This window comes from Macrobrachium rosenbergii, chromosome 50, assembly GCF_040412425.1.
Source record: "Macrobrachium rosenbergii isolate ZJJX-2024 chromosome 50, ASM4041242v1, whole genome shotgun sequence".
Taxonomy (NCBI): domain Eukaryota; kingdom Metazoa; phylum Arthropoda; class Malacostraca; order Decapoda; family Palaemonidae; genus Macrobrachium; species Macrobrachium rosenbergii.
In genome coordinates, this window is record NC_089790.1 from 21,870,001 (window position 1) to 21,882,500 (window position 12,500).

Below are 12,500 nucleotides of genomic sequence, written 5' to 3' on the forward strand. Positions count from 1 at the left end.
AAAGGCCAAGCACCGGGACCTATGAGGTCATTCAACGCTGAAACGGAAATTGACAGTGAAAGGTTTGAAAGGTGTAATGGGAGTAAAAACTCGCACTTGCACTATGAATCAATTGTTAGGAGAGGGTGGAAAGTAAGATGGTTGAAAGAGAATATGACAGGAGGTGCAGTAAAAGGAACGAAAGGGGTTGCAGCTAGGGGCCGAAGACATGCTGCTAAGAACCTTAAGTAATGCCTACAGTGCACTGCACGAGATGCACTAACCAAATTACTTATGTATGTAATGTATGTATATATGTATGTGTCTGGAACATGGTAATAGATGCTGTAATTAAATTAAATAAATGTAATTTTTACGCAGGCAGACGAATAATGAATTCAGTCTGAGAAATAAAAGTTCACTATGCATTGTATGAAAAGAGAATTTTACATATCTTCATTTTAAAAGAATATTTAATTCTGAAGCTCGAAATAATCAACAGAATTGACTAGAATTATGAAATGATTTTCACTGTCATTCGGAATCCGACTGAAAAAATTCAAATGGCAAAGTGGCAGAAATATCCATCATTATATTAGAGATCAGTGATCGTAATGTAATTATTCTCCAATCTAACTTCTTCGTATTTTCCTTTGATATTCAGTCTCCATTAATCTGGTTGCTGTTCTTTTTTTTTTTTAACACTTAACATTTTTAGTTTTCTATAAAAGAAAACTATTGAGATGGCTTTTTGTCTGTCCGTCCGCCATCAGATCTTAAAAACTACTGAGGTTAGAGGGCTGCAAATTGGTATCTTGATCATCCACCCTCCAATCATCGAACATACCAAATTGCAGCCCTCTAGCTTCAGTAGGTTTATTTTATTCAAGGTTAGAGTTAGCCATGATCGTACGTCTGGCACCGCTATAGGTGCCAATAACACAGGCCACCTGAGGGTGTCATACAGCATTGTACAGAAAACTCGATTGCTCTGAAGAAACTTCGGCTCATTTTTTACTTGTTTTCAGAAGAGTTGCCACAAGCCACCAGATTATGATTTCTTTCTATTTTAATCGAGTTTCACCGGTTATTTCGTAGAACTGGATTTCGGAACACAAATTCAAATCTCACTAACTAAAAAAATCCTCTTCTTTTCATTCTTCATTACGTTCTTTATGCCTCCGCTCATATTCTGAAAACTGATGTCAGTGTAATTTAGCATTAACTCTTTCATCTATACTTCACTATTTAAAATTTTAATGTAACCAAAAACTACTATACTGAGAATTTTCGATTTAGCTTTCATAAGACCATTCGTAGTAACAGCAGTAACGTTACAATGCAATAACACCATTCGTAGTAACTGCAGTAACGTTACAGCACCAAAAGACCATCCGTAGTAATAGCATTTGCAACAGAGTTAAAGCACGGACTCAAGCAGCAAAAAGAAGGCATGTTATCCTCTGGTATATTCCCTTCGAGCTTATCCTTTGTCTATATACGAAGTAAATTTCCCTGATGTACTAAAAACTTATGGTAATTCATGGGCGACGTTCAGTAATTAAAGAGAAAGATCCGCATTTAGGTGTGAAACAAGAATTGGTGACAAGGTACACCTTGAACTCTAAGCTTTTAAATATTTTGTTTTATTATTTTTTTTTTATTTTCAGCAATCGCTGAGTAATGTGGGATCTAAGAGTATACAGTACATGACAGTGCATTCATCAATGAAAATACCGTCGCTCAGTGCTCTAAAAACAATGATATAAGGGAGATGAACATGTCTAGGACATGTCCTTCGTACAACGCCCGTGAGTATAGCACGGACAATGACAGAGGTGTCCCTGAGGGCACCAGAAGAGTTGGAGGACCCACTAAAACAGGGGTGAGAGTTATGAGGAGGAAGGTTAAGATGGTTGGAGGTTTCTGGAAGATACATCATAGGGAAGACTTAAGGGGTGAGATTTCATAGAGGCCTTTTGCGTCATGAGATGTTGTGATATATATATATATATATATATATATATATATATATATATATATATATATTTATATATATATATATATATATATATATATATATATATATATATATATATATTTATAGTAATAAAATGTTAACTTTCTCTCTCTCTCTCTCTCTGATACAAAGAGAACAGTACACATTATATATATGTATATACTGTATATATTTATATATACCGGTATGTGTATGCGTTTGTGTGTGGATATACATATATACATACACACACACATATATATATATATATATATATATATATATATATATATATATATATATATATATATATATAACGTGTATCGTTCCCTGTGTATTAGAGAGAGAGAGAGAGAGAGAGAGAGAGAGAGAGAGAGAGAGAGAGAGAGAGAGAGAGAGAGAGAGAGAGAGAAATTAAATTCATAACGCTTCTACAGTCTTGGAGAAGAACGTTGTTGATTAATTTTCAGAAATGCACCCATTGAGCGGACATTATTAATCTGATTAACTTTTCAATTTCCATTCCACGAACGACCCAGACCTTTTCATCGCATTGCATTCAAATTTGATCCCACTTCCAATTCAATTTCGTTTGCGCTTAGATTCTGACTTTATAAATGATTGATGATTTTCCAGAGCTAATGTCTCTCTCTCTCTCTCTTGTTTAGTTTTCTGTAAAAGAAAACTACTGGGGTGGGTTTTTGTCTGTCCGTCCGTCCTCAGATCTTAAAAACTACTGCCCTCTATCCTCAGTAGGTTTTTTATTTTATTTAAGGTTAAAGTAAGCAATGATCGTGCGTCTGGCACCGCTATAGGTGCCAACAACACAGGCCACCACCGGGCCGTGGCCGAAAGTTTCATGGGCCACGACTGAAAGTTTAATGGGCCGTGGCTGAGAGTTTCATACGGCTTTATGCGCTGTACAGAGAACTCGACTGCGCTAAAGCGTCTTCGGCGCATTTTTTACTTGTTTTAAGAGAGAAGTTTATTTATTGTAAATATAAGAGATGTTCTCTTTTTTAAGCACAGCTAACACAGAAGTCTGTTAACTTCAACTGATGAAAAACTTGCAAAATCCTGACTCCCCATTAGTAGATTTTAATGTTTGTCCTTTATTCACAAAAGGACCTATTGAACAAGCTTTAAAATATCTTAATATCTCCTTTGTAATCCTTTGTACCGTTGAATGACGTTACCTTGAGAATGCCTTAGCGTAAAGGTGAAAGATCTTGCACTCCGTTGTTTCAATTTCCTCGTGGCAATGATATCGCATTGTTGTTCCCTTGATGGAAGTCCGATTGTCTTACGTATGTATGCATGCATGTATATGTATATATAATATACATACATGCACAAACATGTATATATATACATATATATATACCGTATATGTAATATATTTTTATCTATATCTATACATATTATGTATATGCAAGTATACATACATACATACATACATACATACATACACACACACACACACACACATATATATATATATACATATATATATATATACATATATATATATATATATATATATATATATATATATATATATATATATATATATATATATATATATATATATATATATATATATATATACATATCCAGTGAGATAACATCGCTCCTGCATAATCTGATAGTTCCCATCGTACTCACGCTAATGAAACTTCCACTGATTACTTCGCCTTTTGGCTATGCGCCACGAAAGAAAGAAAGAAAGAGCATCCGAGAAGAAAACTTGACGACGTGGCCCCATTCCTTAAAACTTCCGGGCTCTAATTCCCAAAGTTTCCGATGGAAGCAAACATTTCCTTCCGAATTGTACATTTCTTGCTCCATTATTTGAAATGTCTGTTGGTACGCCGTTTCGCTATGAGATTTAAAGAGGTGTTTTTGGGTCGTGTTTATTATTATTATTATTAATATTATTATTATTATTATTATTATTATTATTATTATACTCAGAAGACGAACCCTATTCATATGGTACAAACCCACCACAGGAGCCATAGGCTTGAAATTCATGCTTCCAAAGAATATTATGGTGCTCATTTGAAAGAAGTAAAATATTATTATTATTATTATTATTATTATTATTATTATTATTATTATTATTATTATTATTATTATTATTATTATTCAGAAGATGAACCCCGTTCATATGGAACAAGCCCACCACAGGAGCCATAGGCTTGAAATTCAAGCTTCCAAAGAATATTATGGTGTTCGTTTGATAGAAGTAAAAGATTATTATTATTATCATTATTCAGAAGATGAACCCTATTCATGTGGAACAAGGCCACCACAGGGGCCATTCACTTGAAATTCAAGCTTCCGAAGAATATTATGGTGTTCGTTTGATAGAAGTAAAAGATTATTATTATTATCATTATTCAGAAGATGAACCCTATTCATGTGGAACAAGGCCACCACAGGGGCCATTCACTTGAAATTCAAGCTTCCGAAGAATATGGCTCTCACTAGGAAGTAAGAGAAGGTAAAGGGAAATACAGAAAGAGGTCTCTCTTATTAAAAAGAAAAAAAAATTAATACATTCATAAGTAGATGAAAGCGTATTAAAATGTACTACGTTACAAGATTATTTCTATCTCCGAGTTCCAGAAAGGAAAAAAGATAATTAAATGTCCACTATACAGTTATCACTACTCTCTGACTGAATTAAATGACGAATCGTAATCTACTTGAAAACAGATCAGAAATTATGTACGTTATTCTGCTATCCTTTTCATAACTTTATTTTATATAGACCATTACTTCTTATGTCTATCGTAGTGACTTGCACTGCTTTATCGCAGACTTGTATGACGACATTCTTACGATGTAAGCCCGCTCAAGTCAAAGAAATACCTCCGTTTGGCACTCAATTATAAGACAGATTTTACACATCCTGTAATTATGACTGTGATAATTGTATACATGCGATCATAAAGTTACTGGGTTATAGAAGAATTTAACACCCAAGAATGTATGAAGAACTAAACATCGAATTTCGCACATAGCAGATGATAGGGACAATGATGAGAAAAAATGCATATTATTTAATCCTTTCCTTTTCGGGACTTATATTCTTATTCTCCAATTATCGGAAAATTGGAAGCATCTGTGATTAATATCGATGTTTCCTTTTGAAGGATATGATGATGATGATGATGGTGAAGGCGTGATAATTATTATCATTATTACTCGTAAGATAAACCCCTATTCAAATGAAACGAGCCTACAGGGGCCATTGACTCGAAATCCAAGCTTCCGAAGAACACGATGTTCATTTAAAAGAAGTTAAAGAAGATAATGACAAATACAGAAAAAAAAAGAGATCAGTTATAAGGAAAAGGATGGATTAATTCATTATTAAACAAATGGATAAAAACATAAATAAATGACTGAAGTACAAGGTCGCTAAAGAAAAATCTAGCATCCAGTAAGGGCGAAAACGTTGTCTAATTTTGCAGAGTCGGTTTTTTTTTTTGAAAAAGCCATTTACTTACCTTTTCAATCCTTCTCGTCCTCTCCTGTGTCCATTTTCATTCCTGTAGCTCGGAGAAGTCGCCTGCGGAAGACACAAGCTGTACTTTGTAATCCAATAATAATAATAATAATAATAATAATAATAATAATAATAATAATAATAATAATAATAATAATAATAATAATATCTTGAAAAACAACTCTAACAAAGTAAGAGTATTATCATGACTACAAATGTTATGAGTATTCTACTATTCTAAATGGACAGACTGAGAGAGAGAGAGAGAGAGAGAGAGAGAGAGAGAGAGAGAGAGAGAGAGAGAGAGAGAGAGAGAGAGAAATTATACTATCAGTCAGGGTAACTCTGAATTTATGCAAATCAGATCGTGACGAAAATTCATTTGAGCTTTTCCTTATTCAGTTAATATTTGCAGAAGCACATTGACAACTTACCTGTGAATATGCTTATTACAGGTAAATATTGCCTGTAATAAGCAGATAATACAGTTAGGAACTCTCAGCATATATTACATTTCACAAGACGTTTATGAAAATGATATTCAATCGCCTTGATTAACCTTGTTATTATGTGCTATATTTAACATTAATTTATTTCTGTAGTAATTACTGTCTCAATACTTTTATCACTTGTTATGATCAAGTTGATAAATTCCATGCTTTTCATCTTCCTTACACTCCTATGCATTATCGTTCTGAATGAACTGCATGCTTCCACATTTTCTACATACATACATACACACACATATAAATATATATATATATATATATATATATATATATATATATATATATATATATATATATATATATATATATATGTGTGTGTGTGTGTGTGTGTGTGTGTGTGTGTGTGTGTATAATACACACATATACATTAAAATATATATATATATATATATATATATATATATACATATATATATATATATATATATATATATATATATATATATATATATATATATATATATATATATATGTGTGTGTGTGTGTGTGTGTGTGTGTGTATAATACACACACATATATACATTAAATATATTACATTATATATATATATATATATATATATATATATATATATATATATATATATATATATATATATATATATGATAGAAAGAGAGAGAACTACTTGACATTACCCAATTCACAATACTATTCTGCTTTGCTCAAGCTCAGGCATGCAATTTTCATAGAAATTCCGGAGAAATTTTCTAAGAATTTCCTTTTGATCTCAATGCCAACTTAGTGAGCCTTTGTCACACGTTTTCTGAGGCTTATGAAAATAAAATATTATACTCTCTCTCTCTCTCTCTTTAATTTTACTTAGTATATACACACTTAATGTGAAGCTGCTATCTACTTTTTTAATTATACAGTACAGATAATAAAAGGCTGGGTCATGCATTTAGTGTTCAATATAAATCATGTTTGTGTCATGCATTTCATGTCCAATATATCACGTTTGTCATATCTTTTCCGAAACCATCTAAGAAATTTTGGTAGAGTGTGTAAAAATATTCATTTCAACTTTGTGTATTTAGGAGTAATTGGTATTATTAAATTCAGACGAGAAAGTGAAATTATACACTCCACTTTCTTTTCTGAAGTTAATAATACCAGTTAATCCTAAATACACAAAGTTAAAATGAATATATTCATGAATAACGCTGGTCATCAAGAGAATTACGGTTTTCCTCGAAATGTCTTCATAAAAGAAAGCTGTGGACGAGAACAGAAACACTGGAATTACGTTCTTTGACATTTCCGTGACCTGTCGCTGTAATTCAACACGGTTCGTATATTATAATTCACCTGTGTACACAAGTTCATATTGTCAGATTGCATAAAAATGCCTGCACAGCTTTTAAAATTTCATTCGCAGTAAGTCTTTCTGGCAAGAAAATAAGTTCACAAATTCCAACAACATAAAGCACATATAGGACACGGAAGTTACTCAAATCAATACAAAAATCCCACGGCAAAATTACCTGGAAAATATTCCCCTCAAAGTGACGCAACACTAGTTCTGAATTCGCAATAGAAAATTAACTGCGTTCAGTTCGAAATTTACTGAACCCAGTCACTGAGTCATGCATAATTATAATACATCATCGCCGATGCGAAAATAATTAACGAAGAGGCATTCTGAAAATGCACATCAACGTCACTAATTAGAATTTCATTGGAAATGCTATGAATAGATCAAACGCATTATGAACCAGACCTCCGTGTTCTTTGCGTAAACACGTAGGCGTAAAATTGAATTGATTATATACGTCGGTGTTCATGTGATCTTTGTTCCCCAGTTTTAGTGTTGCCTCTTCTGTAATTCGCTGTTTGAGACTGCAAGTCGAAATCGGCATGGGTCATGAGTGAATAAAAATAGTAGCATTATTTCGAGTTTGTGGAATTCAAGAATCTCTTGAATTTTAGAATCTCTTGAATTTACGAATTTCATGAATTTAAGACTTGAATTTCAGAATCTCTTGAATTCCAGAATCTATTGAATTTCAGAATCTCTTGAATTTAAGACTATTGAATTTCAGAATCTCTTGAATTTCAGAATTTCTTGAATTTAAGACTATTGAATTTCAGAATCTCTTGAATTTCAGAATCTCTTTAATTTTAGAATCTCTTGAATTTTAGAATTTCCTGAATTTAAGATCTGAATTCCAGAATCTCTTGAATTTTAGAATTTCCTGAATTTAAGATCTGAATTCCAGAATCTCTTGAACTTAAGAATCTCTTGAATTTAGGGATATATTGAATTTAAGAATTTCCTGAATTTAAGATTTGAATTTCAGAATCTATTGAATTTAGGAATCTCTTGAATTTAGGAACCTCATTAATTTTAGAATCTCTTGAATTTCAGAATCTATTTAATTTAAGGATCTCTTGAATTTCAGAATCTCTTGAATTTACGAATCTCTTGAATTTAAGAATCTCTGGTGGTTCATTCGTCTTTTTAGCTAAACTTCTGATTAATGCACATATATTTTCGTTCTCCATTTTTGCTCATTTTTTCTGCTCCTGAGAATATGATGTCATTCAGTCATCTGATTCAGTCATCAAGATACACCAGAATTTTATTTACTTTCGGTGCTCTTTATTCCCTCAAATAAAAAAAAAAACGCAAGCTCGCATACTGCCTTATATGTAAGATCAGAATTATTTTACAATTTGCATTAAATAAATATTTCAAAACTATATTAAGTCAAGAGGACCCTGCTCTGCATAGTGCAATGAAATGTATGATATGAAACTTCATTTTTGAAGGTGATAATTCTGCCATATTTAAAATCATTTTATTTCAGACGTTTACAGACTTGTACCACTGACTACAATTGACTGTGTGTGTGTGTGTGTGTGTGTGTGTGTGTGTGTGTGTGAGAGAGAGAGAGAGAGAGAGAGAGAGAGAGAGAGAGAGAGAGAGAGAGTGAGCAAAATTCTTTTTTGTTCTACTCTTTGTTGATGTTATCAAATTTGATACCTATCTAATATGTATATATATATGTATATATATATATATATATATATTTATTTATATATTTATATATAAATTTGTATAAACACTAGTCTGAATTGCATGTAAGTTATTTACAGACTGCCGGCAAATTTTTTCATCATTATAAGTAAAATAACATATATAAATATAGACTGTGCTAGTTCCCAAGGACTCAGAGAACATGACTTGACGTATCATTACGGCAAAATCGGCCTCACTGATAAGATCTCGGAGATTACTCAAGAGCCAAAATCTTATTTCCCTTAGTTCCCCTAATAAGGGTGTCAAGGGACATAAGTCTTGTGTGTATAGATAGTAAATGTGAATAGATATGATTATACAGTACATAATATTTATGTTTACATATTTGTCATACGAAACTACTTTTAAAGTTAATTATTTATATAGTTTTTAATTTCATTTTTTAATTTATTACGACGGCAATGACATGTGAAGCCAGTTTTAGTGGCTATAATCAATCAATCAGTCACTTGAGAAACATTTCCTCGAGTTGAGGACCGAAGGAAAATGAAGAGGGAAAAATGAAGATTAAAGTGAAGAGAAAATACAGATGAAAACTAAGGAAGTGTAATTTGTAAGAATGTGCCAGACGCCGTTATTAGAAGAGGGAAAGGAAGCAGACGTTAATGCTGTTAAAAGATTGTTGGAAAGGCAATAGAAAGTCATTACAAGGAAATCTCTTGAATTTAAGGTAATATGTTATAGAGTAGCCCAGCCAATTCTATGCCACCACCTGACAGAAGGAAGAATATCTATCTATCTACCTATCTATATATCTATATCTATCTGCAGATATATATATATATATATATATATATATATATATATATATATATATATATATATATATATATATATATATATATATGAAATATGAAATATGAATTGGATCCTTGTCAGAATTTCAATATGTAACTTAAATAACTAAGCTGGACAGCAAAAAAGTGTTTGAGAGGTGAAATACGCTAGTTAATCCTAGAAAAAAATTCAACATCGAGAATTATGTGATATCTGTAAAAGGCAGATAGAGGGAGTTTGGCATCCAAAATTTTTACACAAGTGGTAACTCATATATAAGTGATAACTCAATGCTGTCAGTCAGAGGAAGAAGAACAACAGAATGAATAAAAATGAAAAATACTTCTACAGCTAAAAGCCAGACAAACAAGAAAATAAGTGTTGCTCTTCCGAAAAGCTGAAATTAAAGCTGCCTTGCGAAATCAAATAGCAGGTTAAGCAGAAATAATTGATGGTGTCCGGGAAGCAAAACCAGAACAGTTAAGAGGTTGTGAGTATAGAGTGAAGAGGCAATAAAGTAATAGGGAGGATGACGGAGAATAAAGAAAATAAAAAGTAAAAAATGCTCCGAAGTTTCTTCGGCGTAATCGGGTTTTCTGTACTGCGTATAATGCTGTATGAAACTCCCAGCCACGGCCCATGAAACTCTTAGCCGCGGCCCATCAAGCTTTCAGCCACTGCCCGGTGGTGGCCTGTATTGTTGGCACCTGTAGCTGCGCCAGCCGCACGATCCATGGCTAAATTTAACCTTAAATAAAATAAATACTACTGAGGTTAGAGGGCTGCAATTTAGTAGGTTTGATGATTGGAGGGTGGATGATCAATATACCCATTTGCAGCCCTCTAGCCTTAGTAGTTTTTGCGATCTGGGGGCGGACAGACAAATATCCATCTCAATAGTTTTTTTTACATAAAAATAAAAGGTAACCATAAAGTATAAACAAAAACTAAAATGCGTCTATAGTTTTTTTTCTTAATGATGTCACGTCGTCTTGCACCTAAGCAAAACTTTCGTATTTTAATGTTCGTACAACCAAATAATAATCTCTCATATGAAAAAAAAACAGCAAAATCGGCAACACCACCCAATAGCGGAAGTTTCCAAATGTGCGCTGGATAATATTGCCCTCATTCACCAGTAGGCTTTGGCATGAAAAAGGTAATCACCAGTTGATCCCGAGCATCAAAGGGAACTGCCCCAGTTCTGATGAATATGCAAGGGAGATTAATTAAAATTCTAACACTCGGTCTGGCGTTTCTAATTTGAAAGAACGGGGCGTGACAACATTTAGTAAAAAATACACTTTTTGGTATTTTATATCTTGTCCGGATGAAGATATAGAACTCGCTGCTCGTTCTGTAGGTTGTTGATCGAGAGTAAAGGGGTCAGTGGTTAGAGGGAAAACATTTCTTATTCCGCAGGGAAAAAGAGATTTTTTTTTTATTTCATTTTCTGTTCGAATTTTCAAGGACTCTAGTGGAAACTGAATCCAAAAACATTATGAAAGAGAGAGGTGAAGAGTTCATTCTATGATAGTTCACTGAATAATTTATTCAAGGTTATAAGGTTTCTCACACACACACACACACACACACACACACACATATATATATATATATATATATATATATATATATATATATATATATATATATATATATATATATAGAGAGAGAGAGAGAGAGAGAGAGAGAGAGAGAGAGAGAGAGAGAGAGAGAGAGAGAGAGAGAGAGATAGTATCAGAAAGGAAACAATAAGCTATATTTGATATGTTAATTAAGAGATCAGTAAAATAACTGGGTTTTGTTTCTTGTAATAAAATAGAGGCAACTAACTACATTGTTTGCTTCTGAAATTTATTGTATAGAGAACATTAAAAACTGGATAATAAAAGCGAAACGACTAAGACTTTTAAAAGTATTGAGACATTTGTCACACTTTAGATTTGTCGTAAGACAAGACCTGAGCCATAGATGTGCTTTCAAAGATTTGTAAGCAATTTTTAAAGCAAAATTTTTTTTTCTATCTGTGATTTAAAAATGCCAGAGAAGATTCGGGAATAATTTCTGAAATTACTGTTGACCGTAACAAATTCAGTAAAACGATTAGAGCTGAACCGCATCAGTCAAAGTTTCTACTCAGATTCTACAACGCCTGATGTTGTAAGTACTTAGATAAACGCCCGGTCTTAATATGTGAGGTGTGATTCAAAGGGAAAACTAAGTATACCTTAGTTTAACCAGACCACTGAGCTGATTAACAGCTCTCCTACGGCTGGCCCGAAGGATTAGACTTATTTTACGCGGCTAAGAACCAATTAGTTACCTAGCAACGGGAGAAGGGAACATCATATAACGAGATGATATTAATTTAGTAAGTAAGAGCTCTTTTGTGATGACGAAAGAAGTGATTATTCTTTTTTTCAGTAGATGAAACCTATTCATATGGAACAAGCCGAAGGGACCAGTGACTTGAAACTCAAGCTTCCAAAGAATATGTCGGTTTCAACCTCCCACCGCGCCAGTAACTGATAGATATAGAGCCTGTTCTGTTTTTGTTTCTGGACATTACAGCCGGAATTATAAACAAACAAGCAAAGAAAGCGCTGAAGTTGCTTCGACACAATCGAGTTTTCTGTACATCGTATAATCTAGGCCACCGAAAACAGATCTATC

At 32.9% G+C, this 12,500-nt stretch overlaps 1 long non-coding RNA gene across 2 annotated transcripts in view; it reads right to left on the reverse strand.

Moving 5' to 3' along the window:
* Positions 1 to 12,500, reverse strand: part of LOC136832880 (uncharacterized) — a 386,429-nt gene that overhangs the window by 32,253 nt on the left and 341,676 nt on the right. For both annotated transcript variants that reach the window (XR_010851346.1, XR_010851345.1), the window contains one exon: positions 5,497 to 5,558. This is a non-coding gene — a long non-coding RNA (uncharacterized lncRNA). The remainder of the gene's footprint in view (positions 1 to 5,496; positions 5,559 to 12,500) is intronic.